At 41.5% G+C, this 21,181-nt stretch overlaps 1 protein-coding gene across 1 annotated transcript in view; it reads left to right on the forward strand.

Moving 5' to 3' along the window:
- LOC135510606 (receptor-type tyrosine-protein phosphatase delta-like) overlaps window positions 1–21,181 on the forward strand; it is a 383,074-nt gene that overhangs the window by 120,195 nt on the left and 241,698 nt on the right. Inside the window, exon 5 of the mRNA XM_064931651.1 lies at window positions 5,716–5,753. The gene's annotated coding sequence lies outside the window, so the exon portion shown is untranslated. The remainder of the gene's footprint in view (window positions 1–5,715; window positions 5,754–21,181) is intronic.

Raw genomic sequence — 21,181 nt, forward strand, 5'->3', positions numbered from 1 at the left:
TATGATCCTGGAGGGGTTTTACTCAATGATATTCAGTAGTGGTGTTGCATATGGTGAAAACTGATAGCCGTTCTGTAGCAGAAAGGAAACATTTTGTGACAGTGGATGAGAGTAATGTCAGACTGGAACACAGAGGCGTCATGCCCATAGGGGGCGCAGGGGCATGTGCAAACTCAGATTTCTCTGTAATACTACCAGCCACCTAACAATTGTATGAAGTTGGCTTTAGCCCAGATAGGTTCCCAATCTACCAACCTCATAACTACAGTGCCTTCAGAAAGTATTTACACCCCATGACTTTTTCCACATTTTGTTGTATTACAGCCTGATTTTCAAATTGATTAAATTGAGATTGTTGTCACTGGCCTACAGTCAATACCCAATAATATTAAAGTGGAATTACAGTATGTTTTTTTTTCAAAATGTTTACAAATGAATTAAAAATGAAAAGACGAAATGTCTTGAGTCAATAAGTATTCAACCCCTTTGTTATAATCTCCCTCGATCTGGGGATCCATGCAAGATCTCACCCCGTGGGGTCAAAATGATCAGAAGAACGGCAAGCAAAAATCCCAGAACCACACGGGGAGACCTAGTGAATGACCTGCAGAGAGCTGGGACCAAAGTAAAAAAGCCTACCATCAGTAACACACTACGCCGCCAGGGACTCAAATCCTGCAGTGCCAGACGTGTCCCCCTGCTTAAGCAAATACATGTCCAGGCACATCTGACGTTTGCTAGAGAGCATTTGGATGATCCAGAAGAAGATTGTGAGAATGTCATATGGTCAGATGAAACCAAAATAGAACTTTTGGGTAAAAACTCAACTCGTCGTGTTTGGAGGACAAAGAATGCTGAGTTGCATCCAAAAAACACCATACCTACTGTGAAGCATGGGGGTGGAAACATCATGCTTTGGGGCTGTTTTTCTGCAAAGGGACCAGGACGACTGATCCGTGTAAAGGAAAGAATGAATGGGGCCATGTATCGTAAGATTTTGAGGGAAAACCTCCTTCCATCAGCAAGGGCATTGAAGATGAAATGTGGCTGGGTCTTTAAGCATGACAATGATCCCAAACACACTGCCCGGGCAACGAAGGAGTGGCTTCATAGGAAGCATTTCAAGGTCCTGGAGTGGCATAGCCAGTCTCCAGATCTCAACCCCATAAAAATATTTTGATGGAGTAAAAAGTCTGTGTTGCCCAAAAACAGCCCCAAAACATCACTGCTCTAGAGGAGATTTGCATGGAGGAATGGGCCAAAATACCAGCAACAGTGTGTGAAAACCTTGTGAAGACTTACAGAAAACGTTTGACCTCTGTCATTACCAACAAAGGGTATATAACAAAGTTTGAGAAACTTTTGTTATTGACCAAATACTTATTTTCCACCATAATTTGCAAATAAATTCATTAAAAATCCTACAATGTGATTTTCTGGATTTTCTTTCTCATTTTGTCTGTCATAGTTAAAGTGTACCTATGATGAAAATTACAGGCCTCTCTCATCTTTTTAAGTGTGAGAACTTGCACAATTGGTGTCTGACTAAATACTTTTCTGCCCCACTGTAGGTGAGATTCAAGACCTTGAAGATGAGTTGACAAGTTGAATCAGGTGTTCTAGCTCTGGAATAAATCAATTACATGGAACGGGGACCAGACCAAATCTAAACCAAACATGGCTGTCTAAGTTTGGGCTAAATCAAGGCCCGTGTGAATCAGACCAAATCTGAACCGAACATAGACGTCTATGAATGGTTCAGAATTGGTCTGAAGCAGACAAAAATCAACATCCGTGGACTAAATTCCCTAAAAACACACCACTTCGATACAGCTAGGACTTTTTTTGCAGCAGGTTATGAGAATTAACATATCAGGTTAGGATAATTAAGTTAATGTAAGGAAAATGGATAGCAAAAATGTTCTTCTAACCTGCTACGAAGACGGCCGGTCCAGGCCAGGACCAAAAAAAGACGTCCAGAAGATGTTGGTGTAGGTACCATTAGTGGGAAGTGGCCATCAACGAGTTAAAAACTGGAGGGGGTCTGGGGGAGTTCCCACATATTTTGGAGGGGATTTCTTTCCAAATGCTCACTCAGCCAACATATTCAGTACTTTGAAAGTCACTTACAGGAACTGGCATCTTTTTACCCTTTGCTTGTTTATAACAATTTCAAAGACACTGGCTGTGTATTGTGGTCATTGGTCACAGAGAGACAAATAGAATGTTTTCAGAAGATGTTTATGTTAGCTGTTCTGCAAGTACATTTGAGCCAGTAGATAAATAATGAATGTTTTTTTAAGTGCAACTTTAGAAACTATGGTTTTGGGAAACAGCTTGGAGATTTAACAATGTGCCTGTGAAGGTTCAAAGATTAACTTAGCCTTAAGATGCTTTTGGGAAACCGGGCCATGGGCAACAAATTATGTGAGACAAAACACATACATTTTTTTGAGTGCATGTTACATTTTCGAAAGACAAGTTTTGCATGTGGAAATGTTATATAATTTTGTAGAATTACATTCCGGTATAAAAACATGTAAACTAAAAACTATGTGAGAAGTAGGGATTGGTCTGAAGCCGAAAAAGAAAGATAATCCACATGAGCACCACAATACCTACTCCACCCATGCTCTACCAAGTATTGCCAGTACACAGCTTTGACCTACTACAGTAGCTATGGCTATTATACTTCAAACAATGTGCATGCAGTTTGCTTAGGGTTCAATCATTCTCAAACAGCCTAATACATACTCCACAGAGAAATTATGGACTTTACAGTGTCCTGCTATTAAAACAATGTATGTGTGTATACAGTTGAAGTCGAAAGTTTACATGCACTTAGGTTGGAGTCATTAAAACTAATTTTTCAACCACTCCACAAATGTTTTGTAAACAAACTATAGTTTTGGCAAGTCGGTTAGGACATCTACTTTGTGCATGACACAAGTAATTTCTTTCCAACAATTGTTGACAGACAGATTATTTCACTAATAATTTGCTGTATCACAATTCCAGTGGTTAGGGGTGTACATACACTGAGTTGACTGTGCCTTTAAATAGCTTGGAAAATTCCAGAAATGATTTCATGGCTATCGAAGCTTCTGATTTGGCTAATTGACATCATTTGAGTCAATTGGAGGTGTACCTGTGGATGTATTTCATGGCCTACCTTCAAGGTCAACGCCTCTCTGTTTGACAAAATCAGCCAAGACCCAAGTTAAACAATTTATAGGCAATGCTACCAAATACTAATTGAGTGTATGTAAACGTCTTACCCACTGGGAATGTGATGAAAGAAATAAAAGCTGAAATAAACCATTCTCTCTGCTATTACTCTGACATTTCACATTCTTAAAATAATGTGGTGATCCTACCTGATCTAAGACAGCAACTTTTTACTAGGATTAAATGTCAGGAATTGTGAATAACTGAGTTGAAATTATTTTGCTAAGGTGTATGTAAACTTCCGACTTCAACTGTATATATAGAGATAGGGTGTTAATATTTTTTAGATATACTGTAGGCCTATTGTAAATGTGTGGTATTGTAACTTCACAATATTTATTACCAAAATAAATACCAATACACACAACTTTAAGCTACATATTCATTTGACAGAGGTAGTGAACTGCCCATTTATCAGCACAGCAATTGATAAAGCAGGACTATGTTCGCAAAACAAGGGTTTCTGAGTTTGTGTCAATATTACACAGGTAACCTAACAGTTAAATAAATCAGGAATGCAGACAGGCTTTACAGACCTCTAACACACCACCACATGTTGTTATGTTGGGCACCTACTGAAGCAAAAAATATGTTATGAAATATATGACCACCCTCCAACCATCCTCACGTACTGTGTGCCCCCTCAGATATTTTGGGGTGCATGATGCCCCTGCTGGCACAGGTCTATTTCAAGGGAAGATACCTCTCTCACAGCTGCCAGACTCCGTTTTGTGGGGCTCGTGAAATTGAAGATTGATTTTTGCTGTGTCGCCGCCTCTGCCGTGCACACCCCCGTAGCATATCAGCACACAGGAAACAGATTTATTTCAACCCTATTTGTGTCTCAAAGCAGGCACCCTGCGGGGTCCTGATAGTGCCTTGGAGGCCCCATTCATGCCCAATTATTAGTTATAAATCATAGACGGAGTCAGGACCCGATGGTTGGCCCTCTCACTGCCTGCTGATCACAGGGGTGCTACAATTAATCTTGAGCGACATTCCTTGTTGTCATGGCGCCACCAGTCCCAGAGATAGGATCTGTTTTTGAAGAATTGATCAAACCTGTTGATTCAGTCAAGCCATTTCCTCCAACCCCTCCCCTATCCTATCACCTCCCTGTTTCTGCAATCCAACTGGTGCCACTGTATGTACAGTGCCTCCACTGGCGAATGCTTACTGACCTTCCTCAGACTGCAGCGAGTCATCAGTCAAATTAGAGAGCATCTATTGTCGACAGTAGAGCAGATGGTTGGGTTGTTTCGAAAAGGATCTTTCAAGCATTTTCAAGCAAAAAGTAGCATTTTGGCTTGATTGATTTCCAAGAAGCAATTTGTATAAATGTATGTATGCATATGCATCAATATTTAAGTGTATTGTCAATCACTCACTGAAACATTGATTATATCTATGGTTTCTTTTGAAGATGTGATGTTTTTTTTTGTCCTGGTATTTCTTGAGAATCCTTGACTGATTACGAGAACTATTGGGCCTTTGATGTTGCAAGAATAAGGTGTATTGCACTGAAATGATCTGACAGCATTCCATTGCCTCATTTTTAAAAGCGAAACCCCCATTGACCGGCTGAAATAATGTGTCAACTGATATTATTATTATTTTTATAATTTAATACCAAGCCCCGATTCCTTCAAGCATGTCCCCAATACAGCGGATGTGTATATGCAGTAGTGTTACGTATTAAATGACCATTTATCCTCAACGTCATCAATTCCAACCCTCGGCACTTTGACAGTAGCCATTCATAGTACTTTTAGCCTTCATTAACTCTGCAATCATATGCTCCAGACAAAATCTATGACGTTGGCAACGATGCAAAACCCCTACTTTATCTCTACTGAAAAGAAAGGGGGAACGCATCGTACAAATATCCTGTTCATCAGAAGTACAACAAATTTGTTTCTCTGACCGCAAGTGAACCGCAGATTAATCTAGGAGACCTTGAGTACCAGTATATGCACACAATCTCGCAATGCTCCCGAGCCACAATCTCTGACCTTTTGATTTTAATTAAGCAGCCGCTAAAATTAAAGCATCTCGGTGCCTCCCCCCGTAAGTCCCCCACTCTGCCTTGCTCAATAAACTTTTTTTCCCAGTGAAATAGATGGGAGATAATCCACATCGGAGCAGTGATTTAATATTGCCGTGGGAAGTTTTTAGCATGGCGGAATTAGGAGGCGTAAGTGCAGACACATATGCCTGCCAAATGTAATCTGCTCATAATAAATGATTTGCCCTTTACACTGTACAAAGCAATGAACACAAGTGTTGGATTTAGTTGGAACTCAATTCTCACTGCTGAGGTTCAGTACGATTCACAATGTGTTTTGTTGGTTTTGATTGAGAAGTCGTGTAAGTTCCCATGTATACATTGAGTCATGAGACATTTCATTCCACCTAACCATGTTTCATATTTGAACAATAGAGGTTGAATTATTTGTAATCGAATGTGTCTTGTCTTATGTCTTGCAGCTCTTGAATCATTGGGACAGTTGCTTGGGTGCTGAAAGGTAGGCTTTTGTGTTTTGTCACGTTTGTGTAGAAGTGATCTCAGATGCAATTTGTGGATACACATCATGATGGTCCATAAGTTACACTGATTCGGTCAGAAATATCAACCTTTGGTTGATATTAAATTCATTAGAAGGACTCTTAGAGACAGACAAAAAAGGTGTGAGTGAGTGAGTGAGTGAGTGAGTGAGTGAGTGAGTGAGTGAGTGAGTGAGTGAGTGAGTGAGTGAGTGAGTGAGGGAGTGAGTGAGGGAGTGAGTGAGTAGTGGTGGTGTGAATGAGTGAGGGTGTGTGGCAGGGGGCTGTGTGTGTGTGTGTGTGTGTGTGTGTGTGTGTGTGTGTGTGTGTGTGTGTGTGTGTGTGTGTGTGTGTGTGTGTGTGTGTGTGTGTGTGTGTGTGTGTGTGTGTGCGCGTGTGTGTGTGTTTGACATCGCATGCTGTGCTCCAGTGAAAGTCCCACTATAGCATGTTGGTTGGACACATTTTCAACCGCCATCATATCACAGCAGTTATGTTATTTTTTCTTTTTTACAATAGAGGCATATTGTGACATTTTACAGTAGCTGCATGTATTTCCTCACTTGAATTGTCTGTGGACTGCATTTGTGCTGGCACAGGCATAATGGAAATCTTAGAGGGTAGAGAGAGAGAGAAAGAAACAGAAAAATAGAGAGAAAGCCCACTGCTCTTTTTTCAATTCTGTTTAATTGTCATTGTGCAAGAGATCAGCATGCCGCTTTAGCAGTCGCTGAGTTCTGCCCAGCCAATAAGAACTTGCGCTCAGCCGCGTCTGACAGTGATAAATGGCGCTGCGGCCGTCTCCCTCGCCCATCGTCCCTGTTAGCAGCTGAGCAATGCATTGTGGGAATGCGCAGAGACTGGCACGGCTGCGGAATGGGCCTTCAGGCCTTTCATTAATAACATGGATGCACTTAATGACATGTGTGTGAAGGTGCTTTTCTTTGTGTGTATGTGTGTATTAACTTCACACAAATTGAGGGAACCTGTGGCCATAAGTATTGGGCCTTTGTATGTGCCAGTTCATTTTTGACTACTGCTACACCGCAATATTGCGTTATTTGGTTTAGGATGGTGAATTTGATGTTTTTGTCATGAAAACCCTCTTTAAATATGACTTTCTGTCAGTCAGACAATCCATGTATTATTGTTTTTTTGCTGATGTTGAACGGAAGTCAAACACCTTACTGTGGTGATTAACCCACTGAGCTGAGGAGTCCATTGAACCTCTGTGAAAGATTCAACAGTATACATTAGAACCGGTGCTTTAGTGAAAATTAAAGTTATTAGCCGCAGAAAAGTGTTGCCATTTTACTGTTCAATATCAGACCATAGTCTTGTTTTTATTGATCTTACAGAATTCTCTCTTCAAAATGATATCCAAGATATATCTTATTTTAGGATATTAAGACACTTCAGCGAGATGGATAAGGGAAACAGTTCTGTACATATAAGTTCTATTACGTAGAATAACAAGTCTTTACATCAAGGTTCACTTAAGATAAATGATTTTACATTTTAGCAGACACTCTTATCCAGAGCGACGTACAGTAAGTAGTGAGTGCAGACATGTTCATACTTTTAAGTACAGGTCCCCCAATGGGAATTAAGCATTGCAAGTGTCATGCTCTACCAACTGAACCACACAGAACCTAAAGTGGTCAAAAAAGCATAAAAAATGTTACTCTTTGCAAAATGTTCATTTGTGTCATTTTACTGAAAAGAAACATATATGTCGGGAAACTGTATAGGCTAAGTAAGGTATTGAACTCCCTTAACCTATTTACAGATTCATTCAGAAGTTTACATACACTTAGATTGGGTTCATTAAAACTCATTTTTCAATCACTCCACAAGTTTCTTGTGAACAAACTATAGTTTTGACAAGTTGTTAGGACATCTACTTTGTGCATGACACAAGGCATTTTTTTCAGACAACGTATAATTCACTGTATCGCAATTCCAGTGGGTCAGAAGTTTACATACACTAAGTTGACTGTGCCTTTTAACAGCTTGGAAAATTCCAGAAATGATTTCATGGCTTTAGAAGCTTCTGATTGTCTAATTGACATAATTTGAGTCAATTGGAGGTGTACCTGTGGATGTATTTCAAAGCCTACCTTCAAACTCAGTGCCTCTTTGCTTGACATCAGGGAAAAATCAAAAGAAATCAGCCAAGAGAAATTGACATTTTGGAGAAATCTCCTCTGGTCTGATGAAACAGAAATAGAACTGTTTGGCCATAATGACCATTGTTATGTTTGGAGGAAAAAAGGAGAGACTTGCAAGCCGAAGAACACCATTCCAACCGTGAAGCACGGGGGTGGCAGCATCATGTTGTGGGGGTTTTTTTTGCAGCAGGAGGGACTGGTGCACTTCACAAAATAGATGGCATCATGTGGAAGGAAAATTATGTGGATATATTGGAGCAGCATCTAAAGACATCAGTCAGGAAGTTAAAGCTTGGTCACAAATGGGTCTTCCAAATGAACAATGACCCGAAGCACACTTCCAAAGGACAACAAAGTCAAGGTATTGGAGTGGCCATCACAAAGCCCTGACCTCAATCCCATAGAAAATGTGTGGGCAGAACTGAAAAGCCGTATGCGAGCAAGGAGGCCTACAAACCTGGTCAGTTACACCAGCTCTGTCAAGTGGAATGGGCCAAAATTCACCCAACCTATTGTGGGAAGCTGGTGGAAGGCTACCCAAAATGTTTGACCCAAGTTTAACAATTTAAAGGCAATGATACAAATACTAATTGAGTGTATGTAAACTTCTTACCCACTGGAAATGTGATGAAAGTAATACAAGCTGAAATAAATCATTATCTCTACTATTATTCTGACATTTCACATTCTTAAAAGAAAGTGGTGATCCTAACTGACCTAAGACAGGGAATCATTACTCTGATTAAATGTCAGGAATTGTGAAAAACTGAGTTGAAATGTATTTGGCTAAGGTGTATGTAAACATCCGACTTCAACTGTATATTCTTCCTCTTTATGGTACTATCCTGTTGTAGTGAGAAGAAACAGGCTTAGGTAGTCGAGGCATAATTAGTAATCTGCCGTGGACACGTCAGCTCATGTTAGTGTTTCACTTTTAATTCCTTTTGTCTGTTCTCCACCGCGAGCCTTTCCCCTTGTTTCGTGCAGCCGTGTGTGTGTGTGTGTGTGTGTGTGTGTGTGTGTGTGTGTGTGTGTGTGTGTGTGTGTGTGTGTGTGTGTGTGTGTGTGTGTGTGTGTGTGTGTGTGTGTGTGTGTGTGTGTGTGTGTGTGTGTGTGTGTGTGTGTGTGTGTGTGTGTGAGAGAGAGGTTCCTCTCTGCACCTGTTTACTATTCCCTTTTCTGCTTTGGCCTCCTGCTTTTTGTCTTTCCTCTATTTTGGATTTATAAAATGGAGGAAATGTTGAATTCAGGTTTGAGACTCATTCATCGCAGTAATTTTGTGGACCAGACGGCGGGCTCGTCAGGCGGGCATGTGTGTATGACAGAGTTGGTGTAGCTTTGTCAGTCTGCATTGTGAATATAAGACTCTTTATAAATACTGTATGTGCCTGTTTGTGTGATATAAACTTGCGTATTGGAGCTTGTGTATCATGTGTGTCATCCAATGGTGTGTCCATATGTGCGCATGCCAGTTTGTGTGCATGCCTTGGGAGGAATGTGTGTATGTGTATGCAAATACTGTGTGTGTGTGTGTGTGTGTGTGTGTGTGTGTGTGTGTGTGTGTGTGTGTGTGTGTGTGTGTGTGTGTGTGTGTGTGTGTGTGTGTGTGTGTGTGTGTGTGTGTGTGTGTGTGTGTGTGTGTGTGTGTGTGTGTGTGTGTGTGTGTGTGTGTGAGTGTGTGTGTGAGTGTGTGTGTGTGTGCGTCTCAGGCAGGGGCGATGTGTTACGAAGGCAGATGAAAGGTGCTTTGAGGGAAACCCATAACACTTCCCCACCTCGCTCTCTCTCCCTCTCTCTCCATTCTCTCTCTCTCTGTCCATCCTCTCCCAGTCCACATCTCTCTCTGTCTATCTCTCTCTGTCCATCCTCTTCCAGTCCACATCTCTCTGTCTCTCCCTCCCTCCCTCCCTCCCTCCCTCCCTCCCTCCCTCCCTCTCTCTCCATTCACTCTCTCTCTGTCCATCCTCTCCCAGTCGACATCTCTCTTTCTATCTCTCTCCCCCTCACTCCCTCCTCACCCTCTCTCCATTCTCTCTCTCTCTGTCCATCCTCTCCCCATCTACATCTCTCTGTCTCTCCCTCCCTCTCTCCTCTCTCTCTCTCTCCCTCTCTCTTTCTCTCTATCACTCTATGGCTCGCCTCAGTGCCAGTGTTGGCTGAACTCTCACTTTCCCCAGATGCGCGGTTGGCAGGGCTGTACTGAGGGACGACACATCGGGCATGTGAATTAGTCTGGAAGAGGGAGGGGAGACATCCCTGGAAATCAGGGATTGCTCTGCCCATGGATTAAAGGCTACATTAGGTACATGTGACACATCAGTCAGTGTTTAATGCAATATCACACACCATATGGGTTGTTATTGAGTTATTACATACTTATTCATGTGTTATTACATGCTTATTCATGTGTAATAACATATTAATAAACACTTTGAGGTGTTATTAGCTCAGGTATGTCTTTAAAAATGGGTCTCGTATTAATAGTATATTGTGTCTTAGATGATTGAATGGTAATATAACTTGCACAGTTTAATGGTTTTGTAACCATCCATTTTAATTTGTGTTAGTGTCTGTATTTATTTCATCTTTATCAATCCAGTGAAGCATCTTTGTGATCAAATCAATGGTAACAGCCTTTGTAAAGGGTACCTAATTGTAAAGTTTGACCAAATCCACCTTGGCAAGATACCATTCCTTTTCTGTTGGTTCTCTTCTGTCACACTACTCTACTCTAAGATGGTGGCACATCTTAGTCCAACTGATCAGTGGGGTTCAGGTGTGACTTGCAGTATGGGTTGCTGCCGGCGGCCATTTTAGCTAATACTATCTCAGCTGTAACACATGGCTGACGGATGATAGCTGTTGTTCCTTTTTTCGGTTTATCACGCTATGTCGGCCCAATAGAGGAGAGACACGGGGCTATGGACACATATTGCACTGTGTATGGTGTTGCTGTGTTGTAATGTTGTATTTCAATCCACTTCTGCACAAATGTAACGTGAACATTGTTATAGAAAAGGCTTATGCCCATACTGCTGCACCGACAAGGGTTGTGTAACAGCATTGAGAGAAGCACACTTGTGAAATTACATAACTCAGTTTCTGGGTTAGGGTTTCTATGTATTAGCAGTTGTGGGCCCATTACAGTCCTCGACCACAGACACAGCAATGTCCTCATCTCTCTTAGGGTGTGTACGTTAGGTCACTTCATTATGCCTATCATTGCTGTTCACTCATACTCATAGATACACAGAAATAAACAGAGAGAGAAAGAGAAAGAGAGAGACATACAGATAAATAGTTTGTGTAAATATAACTATATGATATAATAAAATAATATAATATAAAAGTGTGTACTCTGTAGAAATGCCAGTGTCTGAGATGAACTATCATTTGGGTCATGGTCATTAACAAACTAACTTGAAAAACAAATCAGTTGGTGCATTTTTATTTGACTTTTGTCTCCATTCCAGTCTTGACTCTTACTCGTCCTTTCAAAACTACTCCACTCAATGGTCCCAAAGCTATTTAACCAAATCAATGAAGCATGAATTAATTCACATTTTTTAAATGGAATTCTCACAGATTGAACATTGAATACACTCTTCCTCCATGTTAGATGCTGCGTTTTCATCCCAAATGGCACCCTATTTCCTATAGGGCACTTATTTTGACCAGTCAAAAGTAGGGCACTATGTATGGAATAAACTCCCATTTAGGACATGGTCTGCATATCTCAAATGTGCCCGACTCCCTCAAACCAGAGCAGAATTGTCTGATTGTAATTCACTGGCCATTGTTTGGAGTGGTTGTGTGGCTTGTTTGCTATTGATTTATACTTTACTGTGCACAAATCAGAGCAATTGTTTCAAAGTATGCAGGGAAATCAATACCCCTAGCTGATGAGGGCTGGTCTTTACTGCATGCCTCTCAATGGCTCCAATTTATGTTTTAATTATGATGATCTACTCAGAAGTTTGAAGCTCGTCATGTGTTCTCCGACTTTACCTTGTAATTAGCCTTAACATGGCTGGGTGTTACGTGTTGTATTTCATGTTGTCACGAACTGCATGTGGATTTGTTTTGATTTATTGGCACTAATCACACCTCTGTAAGTCTCAAAAGTAGCGTCTTGTTTATAGAATGGTTTATGATTGGAGAGGATTTATGCTAGACTGTTAATTTGTAATGAAATACTGTTGGGATCAGTGAAGTCTCATTCTTGGAAGAGTGTCTGGTCCGGTCTCATATTCATACATTGAAACACTTTCTGAATAAGGGCCCTGATTGTGGGTTGGACAAGAGTGGAAGCAACCTTCCTCCAAATGAATTTGAAGAAAGAGTTTGACTGTCAGTGCTTAACAAGTAAGAGCTAGGGGATTTATACCGCAATGGGATGGCGTCATCCAACATCCAACTCTGTTCACGTGGACGACTCTTTATGGTCCACCTGTCAATCATCAAAGGAGCATATCAACATAGTAGGAAAACAACAACAATATAACTGTCATCTCCATCTCCACCTCCATCTCATTGGACAAGGTGGCTCCTAGACAGATTATATGCCCCCGCTATCTTTATTCGAGATAGCTCATGCCATTAGGAGAGATTGGCCAACTCACTACTCTGCTGTAGATGTGGCTGCTGCTGGTTGAGCTTAAAGCAGTAAATTCTATTGAGTCGTATAATTAAAATATATCAATAAAACTGCAGTAACTCTTACTCCTGCTTCTCACGGTGGTGTGTGTGCGTGTGCGTGTGTGTGTGTCTGTGTGTGTGTCTGTGTGTCTGATTTCACAATACATTAAGTGTGTGCCCTCTGGCCACTACTCTACTACAGCACACAATGCAGGTGTATGTGTGTGTATAGTGTGTATGTTATTTGTGTTTCTACCTGTGTGTGTGTGACGCTTCACAGTCCTCGCTGTTCCATAAGGAGTATTTGTATCTTTTTTTTAAATCAGATTTTACTGCTTGTGTGAGTTACTTGATGTGGAATAGAGTTCCATGTAGCCATGGCTCTATGTAGTACCGTGCACCTCCCATAGTCTGTTCTGGACTTGGGGACTGTGAAGAGACCTCTGGTGGCAAGACTTGTGGGGTATGCATGTTTACTAGTAGATGTGGAATAGAGTTCCATGTAGCCATGGCTCTATGTAGTACTGTGCACCTCCCATAGTCTGTTCTGGACTTGGGGACTGTGAAGAGACCTCTGGTGGCAAGTCTTGTGGGGTATGCATGTCTGAGCTGTGTGCTAGTAGTTTAAACAGACAGCTCGGTGCATTCAACATGTCAATACCTCTCACAAATACAAGTAGTGCTGAACTCAATATCTTCTCTACTTTGAGCAAGGAGAGATTGACATGCATACTATTTTCTGTACGTGTACATTTAATGGTCAGCCGTGCTGCCCTGTTCTGGGCCAGTTGTACATTTCCCATGTCCCTCTTTGTGGCACTTGACCATGTCTAGGTGCGACAAAACTATGGCCTGTAGGACCTGCCTTGTTGATATTGTCGTTAAGGCAGAGCAGCGCTTTGTTATGGACATACCTCTTCCCAACTTAGCATCGTATTCATTACAATATTTAGTTTAGAGGTTTAGGGTTTAGAGGTTTAGAGGTTTAGTTTAGAGGTTTAGGGTTTAGTGAATGATTTGTCCAAAATACAATGCTTTTAGTTTTTTAAATATTTAGGACTAACTTATTTCTGGCCACCCATTCTGAAACTGATTGCAGCTCTTTGTTAAGTGTTGTTGTGATTTCACTCGCTAAAGTAGCTGACGTGTGTAGTGTTGAGTCATCTGCGTACATAGACACACAGACTTTACTCAGAGCTTGTGGCAGGTCATTAGTAAAGATTGAAAAAAGTAAGGGGCCTAGACAGCTGCCCTGCAAAAAGTCTGATTCTTCTTGGATTATGTTGGAGAGGCCATTAAATAACACCTTCTGTGTTCTTTAGACTGTTAGGTAACTCTCAATCCACAATGTAGCAAGGGGTGTAAAGCCATAACATATACGTTTTTCCAGCAGCATAAAATGATCAATAATGTCAAAAGCCGCACTGAAGTCTAACAAAACCGCTCCCATAATCTTTTTATTATCAATTTCTCTCAGCCAATCATCTGTAATTTGTGTCAGAGCTGTTTATGTTGAATGCCCTTCCCTGTATCTGGTCAAACACAATTTTTTTCAAAAAGTTTGCTAAGGGTTGGTAACAAGCTGATTGGTAAGCTATTTGAGCCAATAAATGGTGGTTTACTATTCTTGGGGAGCGGAATGACTTTTGCTTCCCTCCAGGCCTGAGTGCATATACTTTTTTGTAGCTTAGTTTGAAGAGATGGCAAATAGTAGTGGCAATATTGTCCGCTGTCATCCTCCGTAATTGTCCATCCAAGTTGTCAGACCCAGGTGTCTTGTCATTGTTGATAGACAACAACAACAAAAATTACCTCTTCCACACTCACTTTACAGAATTCCAAATTACAATGCTTGTCTTTCATAATTTGGTCAGTTATACTTGAATGTATAGGTTTGGCGTTTGTTGCTGGCTAGGGATGCACCGATATGACATTTTTGACTGACACCGATATCCGATATTTTCCTTGACAAAAAACCTGATACCGATAACCAATATAAAAAATTGTTGCAGCCTTTTAAGCATTCTAGTACAGTTAAATAGTGGAATCACTCACACACACACACACACACACACACACACACACACACACACACACACACACACACACACACACACACACACACACACACACACACACACTGACCTAAAAAAAAAATTGTTGCCATTTACGTATGTCCCCATTACCAGTAAAACATAATCAAAACATATTTATTTCATTTACTTGCTGTGCTGTTTCGTTATTCAATTCCACCAGGATTTCATTATACATGTCAAGCAGTGAAGTTTCAGCTCTGTCGGTCCGTGGCCACTCTTCCTTGGTGCCCACTGTCACTGTGTCCATTTCCATCCTGTCCAGCTGTGTATGTAACATTTCATGTAAACCCTGTTTCTTGTCTGCATCGAAGTAGCGGTCCTTGTACATGGCATCGAGCATGGTGGCGACACAGTATAGAGAGAATGCCACCGAATCGCTTGTTCACAGCGTCTAGTAGAGTACTTTTCCAAGTTAACCCCACGATCTGTGTTGGCAGTTTTGTTGAGCAGGCGTTTCAATGCCATAAGAGAGGGTATCACATCTTTTGCAGACGCATTTGATTAGCTTATTTCTCTAGTCAGTTGTTCGAATGGAGCTAGGAGTGTGTTGTTGTTTCCAAGTTTCAAACATGTTCTCAAATGCCATTGAAATGGCAGCAGCGGTATGAGAACCAGCACATTCCTGAGCATGCACTACGGCTTTACTCATTGCGAAATCCTCGTCGACCCACTGTGCTGTCAGACTCAGCATGCTCATGGGGCTGACATTGCTGGTCCAAATGTCAGCCGTGAAGCTAATAGCAGTGACGCCATAGCAAGTAGCTCATGGATGTGCTTTTCAACAGTACAGTCTAACTCCGTTAGGGCAACATCTGAATAATAGAGCCTACTCGGTAGTGTGTACCGGGGCTCGAGGTGCTCAACCAGTCGGCGAAAGCTCACACCATCGACAGAGAACAGTTGATTGTCAAGGGCAATGAATTCCATCATCTTGGCATTAATGGATTTCACCTTTGAGGTGTCTCGCTGAAATCTTCTTACTCTTTCAAATGACTGGTTGACTTGTTGACTGCTCGATCCACACCGCAGACATTGTGGGCTTGGTTAGGAATGCTGTGTTGCACGTGTAGCGCTATATTTTTTGTGGCGTCATTACATTATCTACCTACGTTATATAGGTATGCACGCCAGCTTTGACATCGGTTTTGCACATCAGTGTTAAACTCGACATCGGGCTGATAACATTGCTGGCATTTGTAGTTAATATCAGGCAATTCCGATATGCATACCGATATATCGTGCATCGCTATTGCTGGCATGTCATGCCTAATCTTGCCAATGAAAAAATAATGAAATTAGTTGGAAATTGTTGTGGAAATTCTTACACAGGGACACTCAAAGTCAATCATAAATGAATCACTGTTTATTGTCAGCACGCTGGAGAGGTTCCAACCAACTCAATGAACCATAGTACACATGTCAATCAGGAGATCTCCCTGGGCAGACCCAGCAGTTGTCTTATATACGGCTATACACAGACCAGTTATATTTGCATGATTTATCTAAATTAATTAATCATTACCATTTTGTTTCATCCATGTGACAGACCAATACTGCTTCATAACATGTGACAAACCAATACTGGTTCATAACATGTGACAGGCCAACACCTCACAAGGCTTCTTTCTCTCTAAGCTGAGACCTTGAAACTGAGATATCTATTGTTCGTTCTCAAAACAAGGCCTGGACATACTGACGAATTGCAGCTACTGATAGTGAGGATTTGTATAGTCAGCCACTTGCATGAACACAGCAATTGGTTTATAGAACAGCACATGGATAGAACAGAGACATTAGTTATAAGAAAAGCACTAACATAAAAATTTCCCTTACACAATATCAGTGGGTTTTGTGATGAATCTGATTCAATGAATGATGGCACTGAGTTTTCAGTCCCTTTGCCATGAAACTGAAATTTGAGCTCACGTGCATCCTGTTTCTATTGATCATCCTGGAGATGTTTCTACAACTTGATTAGAGCCCACCTGTTAAATTCAATTCATTGGATATGATTTGGAAAGGCGCACACCTGTCTATATAAGGTCCCACAGTTGACAGTGCATGTCAGAGCAGAAACCAAGGCATGAGGTCGAAGCAATTGTCCGTAGAGCTCTGAGACAGGATTGTGTCGATGCACAGATCTGGGGAAGGGTACCAAAACATTTCTCCAGCATTGACGGTCAAAGTTCGATCAACAGAGCTACAATAATCTTTCAGCCAGATGTAATACCAGTAGCCTGCTGAATCTCCCACAATGGTACCGGGCCTGAAATAATTTGCCGCTGTTTGGAAACGTTCAGAGCTAAAATCAGTGCTTTAAAATCAGTTTTCAGCAGTTCTGAGCTAGCCCTCCTAAAGTCCTTTGACCTCACATGGACTACAACAATGTCAGCCCCCGGCATCTGTCATAGAATGGTAGGAAGCAGCCTTGCAATGTTCTGTACTTGTCCAGGATAGCACAGGGTTTTTGCCCCCGGAACCGAGAGGTCTCTCGTTCAGTGTGTGTGTGTGTGTGTGTGTGTGTGTGTGTGTGTGTGTGTGTGTGTGTGTGTGTGTGTGTGTGTGCGTGTGCGTGTGTGCATGTGTGTGTCAGAGTGGACGTGAACCTCTCACACAAAGTATACACTACACACTCAGCCTGTGAAGTAACTACAGTCTTATTCCAGTCGGGTCAATGGGCCTCTTGTGAAATCTGCAATGTTCCTTTAACAACAATGTTCTGTTAATTTGTCATTGGCGAGAATGTAGTTTGTGATTTTTTTATTGAGTAGTGTGCCTATAAAGTAATGTTAATAAATGCCTTATACAGTATACCTTGTAAATGAGTGGTGTAGTTATAGATAATAACATAAGATAATACAATTCGCTGTATTAGGCTGTAATTGTTCAAATGTGGTATATGACAATTAGGGAAAGAAATAGTAGTCTTCACACATTGCAGTAAAGCATTTGAGTTTGTGCCCAGAAACATTTCAAACATGCACTTTCACAGAACTCTCCCAAGTGATTCTGTTTTACCCCATGTACCTTCAAATACCAGCTTGGATATAAGAGAGCCCCATTATGAGCTGCTTGTCCAGCCTCTAAAACTTCCCAGCTGTATCTTTGTACAGTGCAGGAAGAATTCTACAGTATCTGTCAAACAACAGCTGGCACCGGCAATGTGGTTCGGAGGCTACGGACGAGTGAATCATCTAAATCAAGACACTGACAGCACTTTAGCAAGCTGTGTTTCATAAGAGTCTGTCTCTTGTCTTTTATATGGAGGAATGAATAAAGGATCATGTTATTATGTCTCCCATTTGGCTGGTAGAGGTGTCCTCCCTGTGGTGGCGAACACATTGGGAAGTTTGAAGGATGGTTTAATGGAAAAAGACAAACTGTTGGAATAGATGTATTCTCCAAAGCAGTTCAGTTATCATAGACTTTTAAAGAATGAATAGCGACAGCGACCAAGGAAATGCATTGCATGTAATGCATTCAGGATATAAGCTTTCAAAGACCTTATGAGTAGTTACACTATTATACCACACCTGTTTTGTATTGTATCATGAATACATGTACAGCCATAATTCATTATAAAGGTTGCTTGGCGTGTCATGAAGGCTTATAGGTCTTTCTAGAACACACTACGTATTTTTTACACGAGGGCGGCTCAAAGAATCAATCAACAAGTCTGGCAATCTACATTATCAATCAATCACTCAAGCCGGCCCGGTTCAATTCCAACCGAACACACCCCTTCTTTTCTCTGTCTCCCTTATCCCCTTTGAAAAAGCTAGCCAGAGTGATTAACGATCACTATAGCGAGGAGACTGACCCTTCTCCCCTTCCTTCCTGCTTCGGACCTTCTCATATCCTAAAGCCCAGCACTGGGGGCGGAGCTTATCAGCTACAGGGGATCAGGCAATCTCCTCCACTTCAAACCGGGAGTCCATTGTGCCCGACCGCTGTCTGGATAATCTGTGTGGCTAGCTGACAGATCTGTTGTGGACACACACACACACACACACACACACACACACACACACACACACACACACACACACACACACACACACACACACACACGCTTGCACACACACACCCTCGCACACACACCCTCACCAACACACACAAGCACACACACACACAGACATATAGGTTCACACGTTCACACACACACACAGATCTGATGGGGTCAAGCACAATAACGGGATCACGGGGAGAGATGGAGGTCCTGGTCTGGGGCTTGTTAAAGAAAAGGAGAGAGGGGATGGAGAGGATAGAAGCAGAGGGGATGAAAGAGAGAAGGGACTGGTATTAGGTGTGATTGAGCGCTTGTCAGGGGGTTTTGGCGAAACGGAGCTGAGCCGGCGATTAAGATGAGGGAGGAGATTGTGTGTCGGTACGCACACGCATACACACTCACCAGTGGTGGTTGGTGCAGTTTAAGATGAGGGAGGACGATAAACATTTTTATGAGCATGGCCTTATTTCTATTACAGCATTTTGGATGACTGTCATTCATATTCCATTCACCCAGCTCAATGTAACATCGATAGGTTTAAGCTACTACATTATACTCAAATGTTCCCTATACAGATCATGAGGTTGCTACAACCTAGCCTACGGATGACAGTTTACAACGTAGTTGCACAGGTTGAGATAAGAAATATGTAGTCAAGGTGACAAAGTGACACATTCAATACCACCTTCCATACTCTTGCCTGCATCTATCTGATCTAGGGTGTAATCATTAGTCCAACAGTTGCAAATTGGACAAAAGCAGGTATGTTTATCCCTGTTTCATTCTGTTTGCTTCCATTTAAGAAATGTTTTTCAACAGAATCGGCGGAATGAATACACCCCTGATCACACGCCAACACAGTTCACTTTCACAGCTGCCACCTACAAACAGTATGAACATTTTGCTCATTGTATATTTCCTTCTCGCATCTACATGCTCCCCTCCTCTCACCTTTTCCCTTCCCTTGTGCACTTCAGTGCACAACACGTCAGCTCTCTGTGACCAGGCAAAAAAATACTTTCCAAGCCAAACCTTTATATCATAACCGCTAACTGCAAAACACAGCTTACGTCAACGTCAAATTCAACATAGCTACTAGAACTAATGCACGGGTATGACAAAACATTTATTTTTACTGCTCTAATTACATTGGTAACCAGTTTATAATAGCATTAAGGCACCTCGGGGGTTTGTGGTACATGGCCAATATACCACCGAAAAGGGCTGTATCCAGGCACTCTGCGTTGTGTCTTGTATTAGAACAGCCCTTAGCTGTGTTATATTAGCCATATACCACACCCCCCGTGCCTTATTGCTTAAGTATACCCGCTACAATCATGCAGTACAGTGTACAGTCAGTAGGAAGTTTAGCAGTTACACTGGCGGGCAATCAATTAATAAAACCAAAGCTTACATTGACATGAAAGAGTTGCCATGTTGGAAAGCCATAGCCAGCTAGTTAAATTAGCATGTTTTTATCTGAGCCGAAATACAAGGAAATATAGCTCTCTCTCTCTCTCTCTCTCTCTCTCTCTCTCTCTTGTTTCTCCTTAATTTTTGAAAAATGTATTTGTTCAAAACTGTTCAGCTGTTCTCTTTCTCTCTCTTTGTGTCAACTACTCACCACATTGTATGCACTGCAGTATTAGCTAGCTTTAAATTATGCTTTCAGTACTAGATTTATTCTCTGATCCTTTGATTGGGTGGATAACATGTCAGTTCATGCTTCAAGAGCTGTGATAGGTTGGAAGGCTTCCTCCGGAAGTTGTCATAATTACTGTGTAAGTCTATGGAAGGGAGTGAGAACCATGAGCCTCCTAGGTTTTGTACTGAAGGCAATGTACCCAGAAGAGGATGGAAACTAGCTGTCCTCCGGATACACCATGGTGCTACCCTACAGAGTGCTGCTGAGGATACTGTAGACCTTCATTGCAAAAGAGTGTGTTTTAATAAATGATTTGGTGATGTGAATATTTTTAGTAGTTTTATCTAAAAATTATTTGATATTCAATGAGGATGATGGTCCTCCCCTTCTTCCTCTGAGGAGAATCCACTGACACACCCTCTCTCTTTCTCACCGTACACACACAAACACAATTACCTTCAACTACCTTATAAAGTTAATTAAATATACCATCAAATTAAATGTCTAATCAAACAGCCCTGCACATAGGTCAAGGTACAAGGGGAGACTGTGAAAACAACATAACAAACAACCATCTATTCACTCCCTTTGTTTGGGAGCAGACCTTGGTCCAAATACTATTCTAAATGTTTCAAATACTTTAAGCATTTGCTTTAATCTGCGTAATGTCAGATGGGTGGAATTAGCATTTTTCGGACTATTCTATTAGTTCAATTGTGCCAGGCGAGGGAGAGAGAGAGAGAGAGGGATTATAATAAATAGTGGGGAAATTAAAAGGTCAAAGGTCAAGCAGAAATCTAAGTGGAGGTGATGCACATTTTACGCCTGTGTATCCTGACAGCATGGGGCC

This window comes from Oncorhynchus masou, chromosome 23 (assembly GCF_036934945.1).
Source record: "Oncorhynchus masou masou isolate Uvic2021 chromosome 23, UVic_Omas_1.1, whole genome shotgun sequence".
In the NCBI taxonomy this organism is placed as follows: domain Eukaryota; kingdom Metazoa; phylum Chordata; class Actinopteri; order Salmoniformes; family Salmonidae; genus Oncorhynchus; species Oncorhynchus masou.